This window comes from Zonotrichia albicollis, chromosome 9 (assembly GCF_047830755.1).
Source record: "Zonotrichia albicollis isolate bZonAlb1 chromosome 9, bZonAlb1.hap1, whole genome shotgun sequence".
Taxonomy (NCBI): domain Eukaryota; kingdom Metazoa; phylum Chordata; class Aves; order Passeriformes; family Passerellidae; genus Zonotrichia; species Zonotrichia albicollis.
In genome coordinates, this window is record NC_133827.1 from 26,225,014 (window position 1) to 26,237,669 (window position 12,656).

At 39.0% G+C, this 12,656-nt stretch overlaps 2 long non-coding RNA genes across 7 annotated transcripts in view; one reads left to right on the top strand and one right to left on the bottom strand.

The window, feature by feature from the left end:
- The window catches only part of LOC141730142 (uncharacterized), an 84,478-nt gene that overhangs the window by 30,523 nt on the left and 41,299 nt on the right, over positions 1 to 12,656 (bottom strand). The gene's annotated exons all lie outside the window — the stretch shown is intronic.
- Positions 1 to 12,656, top strand: part of LOC113459558 (uncharacterized) — a 115,244-nt gene that overhangs the window by 21,498 nt on the left and 81,090 nt on the right. Inside the window, exon 4 of one of the 6 annotated variants that reach the window (XR_012581616.1) lies at positions 6,418 to 10,177. The exons of the other annotated variants lie outside the window; for them this stretch is intronic. This is a non-coding gene — a long non-coding RNA (uncharacterized LOC113459558). Of the gene's footprint in view, positions 1 to 6,417; positions 10,178 to 12,656 lie in introns of those variants that run through there. 6 annotated transcript variants of the gene reach the window in all.

Here is a 12,656-nt window from a genome sequence, read left to right on the forward strand (position 1 = left end):
TGAAAACTCACAGTAAAAAACATTAACCATGCAAATAGTAGGTTTAGGTGCTTGAAGATATGACTGTTCTCTGCAGTGCTTTATCAGAATCTGTGTCTGCTTAACCTGACCCTGGAGCTTTTTTCCAGCCCAAGGTCCTTGAGCATCCCCACTGCCCTGGCTTGCTTGTAGGTAGATCCTACTCTTGCAGAAGGAGTGGAGTGGGATATCAGCTCCCACCCAAATTCTGTTCCACAGCAGCACTGCTGTCCCGTGTGCTCCTGTCCCACTCAAGCTCAGCCACACAAGTCACTGGAAATGTGGCACTTGTGAGCCCCTCACAAAGAGCATGGAAACGAAGCACCAAACTCCCATTCTCCTGAGGGGATCGATACTTTCAGGCAGAAATATTTGGCTCGCAGGTGTTTGGCTGTCTGATGAATAGCTCTAATTTTCTACAGAAAGCAGATACTTTTTTTGTGGAAAAATATTCTCACAAAACTCAACTTTTCCTTTAAGGAACAGATGGAGATGCAAAATTTTTAACCTATACAATGTAGCAACCTTTGTGGTTTCCACACACCCCTCAATCTTTTCTGCATGTCCACTGACTTGCCTTGCTATAGGAAATTGCACTAAGGGTGATGGGCTTTGAACCCAAAACATTTCCCAGTTTCTCAAGCTCTATCAATGGATCTATCAATGATGTTTCCGTGTGTGGACCTTGACTCTTCCCAGATACCAGTCCTGTTAGAGGTAGAACAACATGCTACTGTACTGCATGTCACTGGATATTATGATCACATTCCTATGCTGGCCAAAGGGAAGAAAAGGGTGTTTGCAAGGCCCTGTAGGCACAAAGAACCCAGAACAGTTCCCCAGGAAAGGGGAGTCAGGTTTTGTAACTATCTCAGAGGCATGAAATGTTTTATTACCAACACACGTATGCAGACATTCTAGACTTTATTTGCTTCCAAAATAAAAAGACATATTATTGCAATAGCAAAAGAAATTCATCTGTGTTTGAGGTTTGTTATGATTTGAGCAAAAGGAAGGAAATCCAGGGTCAGAGATCACTCCCTCCCTACTGTCTATCACAACAGGTTACCATCCTTAATTTTACCCAACTTTGTTATAATGGAGGCTTGATCCTTAACTTTGAAGTTTTTCCCTTTTCTGGAATTAAGCCAGAACCACAAAATATTTGAAAACACAGGCTTAATGGAATTGAATATAGTTTTTCTCTGTGAAAGTAAAACCAAACTGAAAGTGTTTGCCCTTTCAAAAGATGCCTTTAAAATTCACATGTTTCCTTCATATTTATATTGGCTCTGGTTATTTGATAAAAGCTGTAGGAAATGTATTGCAAAATATTATTTTTAAAATACAAATAAGGAAACTTTAATTTTTAAATTTTTTTTTCAGATATATCCTGCATTATTTTATAAATGCTTTCCAGATTTGGCTTGACACTATTACACATTTCAGTATTATCTGAGAGTTAATTCAATGATACTTTACTTTGGCTCTCCTTTTTTAGCATTTTGATGTACCATTGATAATGGAGTTTAGTGTTCTCTTCAGGAATATTGATATAAAATCACAGGTTTGAAGATAAAAATCAAAAATACATATATACACAAAGGTAAAAATCTATATGCCTATATACACTTATACATACATACACCTGTGCATACATTATGGACACATATATATGGAGCCCACAGAAATTACTCATAAAAATGCAATGTGTTCAAGCAGCCAACTACAATAAGCACATCATTCATTACTTTAAAATTCTATTGACTTTAGCGATACCTTTTCCTGAATAATGAATGTACATTCTAGACAGAGTAAAACTTAAGGAGTTTAAAAAAATATTTTAATAGAGTTATGCTGAAAATAAAGAGAATTTCACAGAGGGAGGTTTCAGTGGCTGATATGGAGGAAGGAAATTTTCATATCAATAAATATGGTGGCATCTGCCAGGTAAAATGTTGTAATAATCCTCTGGGTGCTACTTCCCTCCCACTAATGTGTTGGACAGTTTAGATTAACACCATATGCCTGTTCATAGAAGGAGCTGGAAACCAATGTAAATACAGAGAGAGAGATCATTTTGCAGCCCTGTTTTCCCTGCAGTCCTGCTATCTCTGGGATAGGGGTTGGTAGTATGCACAGAAAAATGGAAGAGGAGGAAAACAGCCCCAGGAACAGACCAAAGCACTGAGGGAGAAAGCACTGGGGGAGGAAGAGAGAAGAGAAGGCAGGGAAATATTTACAGGGAAATATTTATCTTGCAACTTCGTTCTGATAGACTGAGGTTTTCATTCTCTTCTGTATCCTCTTCATGTCTTCTTCCCAACTTCTGACCTTGCCTTGGTCTGACCTCAGGTGGGAATTGTGCTCCTAAGGCTGAGCCAGACTGCTCACCCACACCTCACCCTGTCCACTGTGCTTCTCTAATGTGGGCTAGCAGCAGTGCATGGCAATGATTTATTATAAACTAGGTGCAATTGAAGTTCTCTTGTCCTTTGGGAAATATTTGTAGATAGAGATCGTTATGTAGCATCTGTAGTTTCCAAGTATCCATATGCAGGATAAATTAGTTGAAAAATTATTCCCTGACTCTGCATTTACACTGGAGTCTTCTTGGCAGAAAAGATTGTTTACTTATTTGTGGCAGTATAGCAAGACCTTTCCCCTATTGTTTGCAAGCTTTAGCCAGCAGATGAGAAATATAAGCGACTTCAAATTAATATTTCTATCAATTTCATTTATGAGTGAATTAAATTAAAGCTTCTGAAATGAATTTCAGAATTAGCTTGTACTGTGCTTCACTGGCACTGTTGCATTAACATTTATGGTTACAGGCCTATTCATTTTGACATACAGACCTCTCCTCTGGTGTCACCAGACAAGTTACTGTCTGTAATACTACAAGGTACATGGACACGTAGTGAGATTCAGGTGGAACTCCAGAAAATTAGCTCCAAACAATTCCTGTGGATTAACTTCTTCAGATAAAGGGCAGTGATGAATGGTGCATTATAGCAGAGGCAAAAATGTGCTGTGAAAAAATACTAAACCACATGAATTGTCTGTTTTCTGCATGGACAGCTGTATAAAGTCTCCTTGCATTGTTTTTTAAGAAGAGCTCTGGGCTGGTCTGTCATTTGTGAAAAGGGTTCCATGTTTTTTCCTCATAGCCTTTGTGTGTGAGAATCTAGGACTAATACCATTATGTTTTTCACCCTTTAGTGAAGAAGTATGTTCCTACCAGAGGAGAATTCTGGAGTAAATAGAATAAAAATAAGCAAAACATTTGCAGGTCATCACATTGGTTATGTAAAAAAAAAACAAAAAACAAAACAAAACAAAAAAAAAAAACCAACGGGTCAGAAACATTGTGGTAATATTTATTGCAATCCATCCCTGGTAAAATAATGAAAAAATACTCACTCAATTAAAAGTGCCAGAATTCAAACTAAGTGTTATTCATAAAAAATGGTTCAGTTAGCTGAATCCATGGTGTGACAGTGACAGCTATAATAGAAATCAGCCATGTTGTGATTCTTTTCCTCTCAGAGAATTCACAATGTGTTTTTAATTAGAGGGAATCCAGTTTTCAAAAAACATGGCAGGTTTCTGTGCCACCAGTCTGCCATACCTGGTCCAGTAACTCCAGTGTGATTTAAAAATTATGGGTGGCCATGTGACTGACCCAAGGCTTCAAACCCCAAGCCAGGGATAGTTTCTACTCCAACATTTCAGGTTTTCCTGGGGAAAAGTTATCTTCAAATTAGAAATAGTTGACTAGACAGTAAATGTGAAGGTCTAAATAATGCCCAACTATGACGACAACCGAAAGTTGCCAGGCTCGGAGCTGAACTGTGTGGCTTTTATACAAAAATTGTAGTTTTTTCCCCTCAAAACTGAAAGAGGGCGGGGATTCAGTATTTTCCTTTTTTTTTTTTTTTCCTAAATAAAAGGGATTTCCAAGGGTTTGGCTTCAGTTCTAAGTAGAAAAAAGGAAGTGGGAAGCATTTTCTAACCAAACTGCGCAGTGACATTGTGAGGTACATGGTAAAGTTAAGCAATTGAGTCAATTTCTTGGCTGCAAGATTCCCACCTGAGGGCAACTTACCTTATTTTGATGTTTCTGAAACCAGCAGGACTGTTTCCTAAGAAAATGAGTGGAGTAAGGCCTTATTCATGAGAGATTCAGAGTGTGGAGGCTTCTCTGACAACAGAAATAGCAGCTGAAAAAATTATTTCCATTTAAACAAACAGAATTTCAAGAAATGCTGAGAGATTTGCACCATACTACATAAAGTAATTTACAATAGGTAAAAACAAGGCTTGATTCTAAATTTTAATCTGTTTTACTCTTCCTTACAGTTTAAACTCCTCTTGCTCCACAACCGCAAGTCCTCAATGTCTATGTTTTTTACAAAAGGAAGCATTGGAATTTAGACAAGTGTTGGACTCTGGGCTGATGGTTTCCAAGCAAAGAAAGTTCCAAAGTCAAATGAGGGTTTATATCTCTGTGCTTAGAAAGTGCAGAAATAACGTTTCTAATTTCTCATTGAGAATTTATATCCTACAGTCCTACATAATGTCTGTGACTGCAATACTCTTAGGCTATGACAGGGTTTGTCCCATGGATAATGTTATTTAATTACACATGTATAGACATACACAAACCAACAAAACTGTATTCAACAGATAACTTCAATAATGGAAGAACTAGATAAAGTAACTGAGATCTTTTACATAGGACTAATCCCATTTACGTCAATGGAATAATTTGCTATGACAAGGGTTTAGAGGGTCAGGTCTGTATAACAACCATCTGTGCTCCTTAGGTTTTATCCTCAGATAACATTATTCTCCAGCAACAGAAAGAAAATACCACGCTGACAGGTAACCCAACCTATTTCCAAACAGCATCCCAGGCCCCTTAGGGCTTGGGTGTGACATTTGACTGCAGTTGCTTTCACACATTGATTTATTCTGTGCTCTCACCGTTGCCCTGCTCCCCCTGTGCAAATTCCTGCAGACATTAGCCTGGACACTGTCACCCTGCTTGTCCCCTTGTCACAGCTGAGCTCTGAGCTACCCAGACAACACCCTGAGACTGACCCCAGCCAAGGTGGGGGCACTGATGGTGCCCTGGGCATAGAAAACGGGGACTGAGACCCTCAGGGCTGTGGCAGCTACTGCAGCAGGCACCACAAACCCTAATTGTTACTGGGAACATACTTCTGTGTTAAGGCACCAAATGTTGAGCCTTCTGCAAATGTTTTAAAGTTATGCAAAATAACCTTCACTACAGTATAATATTGCTGCTATTATTATACTTAAGAAATTAATCAATTTTACATATTTTCCCTAACAAATGTTCAAAGGAAGACTAGGACCAGACTGCAGGAATTGGCATTACCCGCTACCATAAGTTAACAGTGTCTTTTTTAGGCAATATTCTGTCTGTAAAACAGACAGATGTAAGAATTTATAGCTTAATTCTGATAAAAGTATTGCAAAATCATGATATAGTTGAGGTTTTCTTAAGACACAATGTATCAAGCTTTTTGTTTTATTTTTAATAGTTTAATTTGCAAATCAGAGAGGCATTTTCTTAAAACCAAAGAGAAAACGTGTCCCTTTTGCAATGAGCAGCACCAAGAGAAGATAAGAAAGCTTATCAGCAATATTTGCAAAAACTGATTTAGGATCAGCATTAGAAACTCTGGATCATTAAATGTCTTTGCCAAAGGCAGGTTTCCCCAAGAGCATGAGAGGATTAGATTTCCAGAAAAGGATACCAAAGAGAGTAGAAAAAAATGAGATGTCAGTGGATGGAGAAGGGCTTTAGGGACATCAGTATTTTTTCTGAGAAACTTTTCAGATGTGAACTTTCCCATGGAGTAACAAATCTGCTGCAATGGGAGAGGATTTCAGAATGATTGGCAGATTCTTCTCAGTCAGAGTGAGAACATCCTCACCAGCCGAGTGCACCTGGTAAATGGCAGTCCTGGACAGGGAACCAAGCTCTCCACCTGCCAGGGCATCTCAGCCTGCTCTGAACAGCAAAACAATCCCTGAACCAGACAAAAGAGTACTGCAAACCTATTTGGTATGGGCTAAGGCACTCTCTGGCACCTGGGAAATTGTGATGCAAATCCCTGTTCCAAAGTGGAGTAGGGAATGTGTAGGACACAGCAAATGAGAGTGAAGTAAAGGAGTGAGAAGCCAACTCCAGCCAGTCAGGAGATTCAGACTCGAGTCAGGGCACCTAGAAATGAGAGCTGATGGTCACCTTTGAAGCCTGATCCACAGGCACCATATAATTTAAAAAAAGGACAGTGTTACATGTGTTGATGTACTGTGAATCCTCAGCAGTGTCATCCTGACGTGAATCCTCATCTCTTGCAGGAGGATTCCTGCTGCTTCCCAGTAGTGCTGCTCCTAAAGTGACTTAAAGGAAAAGATTCACCAAGGAGGGGAAGCAACCAAGGGGAGTTTAGAGGAAGACATCTTCATCACCTAGTAAAATCTGTTCAGTCAGCTCCAGCTAATGTGCCTCCCAAGCTGTAAAACAAAAATGGATTATGTGTAGTAGTGCTATAAGACCAGCATGATACTCCAAGTAGTTTCCCATTAGCATAAATATAAGGTTATCATAGAAAAATGTTGCTGTAAATCTTCACAATTTAGCATTTTAACATTTTTCCTAATGCTTTCTATGAACAAAGTGATGAAGGGAGGAGATAAGTCCCATGCTGGGCATGAACACTGTAACTAAGCTTTCACTGTCACACCTCTATGGCACACAAGAAGGAAATAAACCACCAGGAAATATCAACAGTGTCTTTCAGAGGAAGAAATGCAGCATGAAGCCATGCAGTTTTGCTGGAATTGGGTGAGCTGGACACAGAGTTGTGTGAAGCTCAGAACTTTAGTTTACTTTTGCTTCAGCAAATCGTGCCAGGAGGCTGGTTTGCTTTGCTCAGTTTTCCAACAATGAATTTTAAATTTTTGTGTGCTGGAAAATCAGAGCTAGTGCTAAACCTAGGCAAATTCTGCCATGTTCTCTCTTCCCTTGCTTGTTATCAGCTCAGAGTTAATATGCTCACTGATAATGTGGAGGAACAGTAGTACCATGTATGTTCAGAATCATCACACAAAATATTTCAAGAGCAAACAGAAGAAAAGTCCTAGTGTTGGCTTGATATCACCCAGTGCCACAATCCTTCCAAGATCACTTACTATCCCTAGAAAGAGAATATATTTTTTTTTCTGGGTCAAGGACATGCATGGCTGGTGTGATCTTGAAAGTTGCAGATCCATGCCTGCCAGCCATCAGCTTTGTTTTGTAAACACATTCCTTCCCTCTATGAAACAGCAAGCTCAAATTTTCAGGTTGGGTGGGACAGAATCACCTGGACACAGGGCTGTGCCAGGGTAACAGAAGGTGCAATACTGTGTGCTTGGTGAAATTGGATTTTGCATGGAAATCCATGTAATGATTTAAACTAGAGTTATGGTGGCTCACACTGGGCTGGACCAGGTGAGATTATCACCAGTGCCAGCTCACACCACTGCACTGTTGTAACAGAGTTCTTTCAAGTTAATTCCTCACAGTTTCTGTGGGTAGAGAATTATCTCAGAAACTTCTAGTCTGGCTTTTCTGGCCAAAAATATGATTAGGGGCTGTCACGAGTGAGACAGAGTGGCTGGTGTAACACAGTGTTCTGACAGGAGCAGCACTCCATGTTCAGGGATTAGCACAGTATAGCCTGAAGTGCAGGCTTTGGTTTCCCAGCAGAGACTTTTGATCCACCCCTTCTTCATGTGCCACACTTCCCAGCCCTCTATGACCAAGAAGGTGCTTTTGGAAGAACATTGTGTGTCCCAGTGGTTGCCTGTGCACAAGAACTGTGGTTACCAGCCTTTCACAGCAGCTTCAGTAATTAATGGCATTTCAAATCTTTGTGCTACTTTTTGAAAAATGACTATATCATGCATTTGGCTTGTGTAAAAAGTACTGTTTAGTCAGAGATCTAACCACAGAAAAGAACATTTTGAAAAGAGTGTTTATATTTTGTAAGCATTAAAGAAACTATATGACATTTTCCTGGATCTATAAACAACACGAAGTAGAATGAAACACTGAGCCAATAACAATGTCAAAATCTTGTAGAAAAATGAACATGAAAGCTCAACTTTACCAAATAATTCATATTTCAATTTTTCTGGCTTTGTGATATATCATTTATGCGAGAGAATTGTTGTTATTAACTGCTTTTTCTGAAAATTAAAATCCAAAAGATGTTCACAGGTAAGCAATTTTTTCTACATCTCTGCTGTCAGAATTGAATCCACTGATTATATTAAATGCATTTTCCTGGCTACTCTCCCAAAGTGGAGAACAATTCAAATCATGTTTCTTTGAACATTTAGCAGCTGGCAATTACTGGCTGCAGAGTACCTGCCAAGAAGACACCATGCTTACAAACAAAATTATACACCTACTTACACGTACACACAGAACAGGTCGTGTTTATCCTGCACTAATACCAGCTTCCACACTGCTGGAATGAAGCACCTTCACTAGGCAATTACTTCAGCAATAAATTTGCCTCTATTATTGCTTTGCAGGATACATTTCTTGGAGAATGGGCAGTAGCTGCCAGTATCTTTGTCTACTGTGAGTACAGCAATAAAAAGAATTGATCAGATGAGTACTGAAAATGCAGTTCAAATGTAGAATAAGTTTCTACCTTGACCATTCAAACAATATAGACAGGATAGATGCATTCTGTCTGTCTGATCACCCTCAGGATATGGATCTCCTACTGGCATTCTTCTGGTGGGAGCAAGAAGTAATTACAATTGCATTTGTTTTGCAGTGGCATTTTCTTTCCTTATTGCTCCTTTTTACCCCACACTGAGAATGGAGATTGCAAGATCACTGCAAAGCAATGCTGTGGCACAGTAGGTATTAAAAGGCCATAAATGTATGCAGGGAATTATCATTTAATGCAGTGAATACAAAACTGAGCAGCTGTGAGCCAGAGGATGCCTAAGGTAATATCATTGAATTCTGGTTACTGGAAAACAACACCTAGGAAAACCTGCCAGATGGCTGAGGAGCTGACAAATAAAGGAAAGTCCCATGATTTGGAAAAAGGGTTTAACCTGGAGAAATCTAAAACTTACCCCTTGAGCAGAGCTACCTTTTGGAGACAGTATCAGGTCCCTCCTTTCATGGGGGCTCCACTGGTAGAGGGATCTGCCTGACAATATTAACACCATGGCTTTGTGGTGGAGACAGCCTAGTCCAGAGTCACATCTAACCAAATTATTTCTTAGTGTTCTGGCCATTCTCACTTTGGAGTACTCAGGACTCTGGATCAAGGCTAAATGGTGGTGGGAAAGGTGGCCTGCTCCAGAAGCAGTGGTGGGAGTCACTGCACCCGAGTACCTGCCTGTGCTGGCTGCTGCTCCACACGCTCCAGGGTAAGTGTAGTTGCCTGTCAGGCTTCTCTGTGCCCTTAGAAGATGCAGTTTGCAGTGTGCCCAGTGCTGCAGTGCCCTGCTCTGGCACAGCTGGCAGGGGCTCTGCCCTGCCTGACCCAGAGCAGCAGGGCTGGCTCCCACAGCCAGATGTGGCACATTGTGGAGACCAAAATATCAGCCAAGTCCTTGGTGTCCTTGGTACTCTCCCCAGCACCTTGACCTGTGCTAGCCAGGGAAGCTGTGATTTGGCCATGGCTTGGTACTTCAAACTGCAACAAATTGCTGCCAATAATAATTAAAAAAGGAGTTAAATGCATGGTATGAATGGGAAATAAGATTAGAGATGACACTCAGACCAGGAGGCCTTTTTCAGGCTGTGGAAAAAAATAGACCACAGTTATTTTTCCCACAGCCTGGAGAAGGCCTCATGTCCTAAATGTCATCTCTAATCTTGCTTTCTATTTCTAGTGGATATTACACTGCTCTGCCAGCGCTGCCATAGTTAAAGTGGTGTCAGTGTTTCCATTGTAAACCCCTATTTTCAGAGGTTTGTAGCTCAACCATAAAAATTTTGCTCTGGGCTGAAACTTAGAAAACAAGTTCTAGAACTGAAACATATTTAATTTTTTTCTTCCTGTTATTAAAAAATAATATTTTAAACACAAAATTTTGTAAGCCATTGGACTATAAGAGAAACACACAATTTGGGAACTTTGAAATTGCCCCAAAAGTAATATTAACAGCTTTTTAAGGTAATTATGAACTTTTTTTTAATTCCCAATACAGATATACTACAGGGGCTTCTTTTCCTTTTTTTTTTTTTTTTAAGAGAATGAATAGCCATACAATCAGGTCAAATAACTGGAGTTTTAAAATTTTGAGTAAATATTTATAGGACTGGATCAATAATCTGCATTTTTATGAAGGCTCCTAAGTACAAATTTGTATAATAAAATGTAGAAACAATGCATCACAAATAGGCAATAGCATGCTTTTAGAAAACTTCATAAATGTAGTTACACAGGCAAATAGTCTGCAAGGGATTTTTTTCCACATGAAAAGGGCCTCTATTTAGCTAAGAAAACCTTACTCTTGCAGAAATAATCAGATGGGATTCATCCATCTTTCCAGTTTGGGTGAGGCAGGAAAGGTGCCACATGGCTGCTGAGGTTTGCAGAGCACCCCAGGAGGCTGTGAAAGAATCATTTGAAGTGAGACAAAGGGGTTCTGGCAAGGATTTTGGTAATATCATTGAATTCTGGTTACTGGAAAACAACAGCTAGGAAAACCTGGCAGACGACTGAGGAGTTGACAAATACAGGAAAGTCCCATGATTTGGAACATGAGAAATACTGAAACAAATAATAGAAATATATATTTGACAGGGAAGTACCACTAGAAGTATGGCTTCAATCATTCCATGCACTCTGCCCTTATTTTGTGTGCTGAAAGACATCACTATTTTAACAGACAAAGACTTTGATTTTGCAATTGGATTGTTACCAGTGAATCCTATTGGAAAGTTTTTGGGAAAGGAATATCTGACTCAGAATGTACATTTGAAGAGCAAAAGATTGCAGTAATTTTCCTCACTGAGATCTAAATAAAACCCATGGATGGCAATCACATTGGGAGTTTTGCAAAACTAGTTCAAGGGACAATCCAGAAGTACTAATAAAATCAGATCATAACTTTCTGTTCACACCAAACTAGATATGTCTGGGTTAAGGCATGTTTGTAAACAGCTGTATATTCCATTAACCTCTAACACACAGATAAATACAATACCATTTAATAACAAGGAAGAAAATTATCAATATTCTTATTCATAGCCTAGCCTGAATTTTGTTGTAAATACTAGTATTAGTCTTGCTTCAGGTATTGTACCTAATTTATTTATTACAGATGACATTTTTCTAATAATGCTTCAGTTCAGTTCCAACTTTTTTTTATAACCCCAATTTAAACATTACAAGGCTTGATTTTATAATCCCTAGAATAAAGTCCATTAAAGTCACTAAATCACTTGAAACCTGGTCCAAATCCTGCTGAGGTGAATGGCTCTCTCACAGTCAATTAATTTGGAATGATGTTTTACTCCCCCTAAAACTCCAGTAAAATCTCTGTTAATGTTTATGGGAATTGAAAGCATACATTCCCTTTACCTAAATGGCTAAATCATCTTTCCTATCTTATAATTTAAGATATATGTCCTTCATATATAGGTAGATCTTGTGATAAGCTTTATTCAGCATAAAGATTCCAGTGTCCTGGCAATGACAGGAGGACTTTGTTGTCCATCTCCTTATTTCCCCAAGGTGTCAAATTAATTTTAGTGAAGCTACTGAAGTAAGGTACAACATGGAGAACAATATCAGAGCCTGATCATCAATTGTTATTAAAAAAGTGTTATTCTTTTATCCTTGTATTAAGGGAATACTTATTTAATCTTGGCTAAATTTCTGACTCTTACAGGAAATGTTGCATCTATTTCATAATTGACCTGACTTGTAAAGTTGTAAGTGAGTAGCTACTAAAAGACCAGAGAGACTATTTTGGAAAATGTGACTGGAAGCATATTTTCTTTGAGAAAAGGGGAATGGAAGACTCTAATCCAAATATAGTACAGAGAAAGAAAAAAATAAAAAAAATCTGGGATATTTCAATGTTTTAATATGCTAAAACACAGGAAAGTATGCACACTGTGGCCTAAATTCCCATTACCTTTCTCATGCAAGAAACATTACTGGGTTCATAGGGACCAAATATTTTTGATCCTTTCATCTTTTTTTAATATCTTATTCACAGTTGCAGTGTCAGCAGGATTCACTTTAGCACTGGAGCTTTCAGATGGAACTTCTCAGTCTTTCAACATTTAAGCATTTATTTATCTAAATTTATGATTGTTTCTTTGCCAAGAGAGAAGCTCAGAAAGAGCATGGACTCCTCCAAACACACAGTAAACACTCAGCAAATGAAAAGGCTCCTGACACCATGTTTTGTTAAGAAATTTACAGCAGGCGACCTGCCCGTTTTCATGGTGGCAGCAACTGTATTATTCACTCCACGTAATGAATTGGGAGGTTATGCTAATCTGAAGAGGGAAGCTATCAATTGTGTATGTCCAGACCATCTCTCCCATTGAGTTTGTA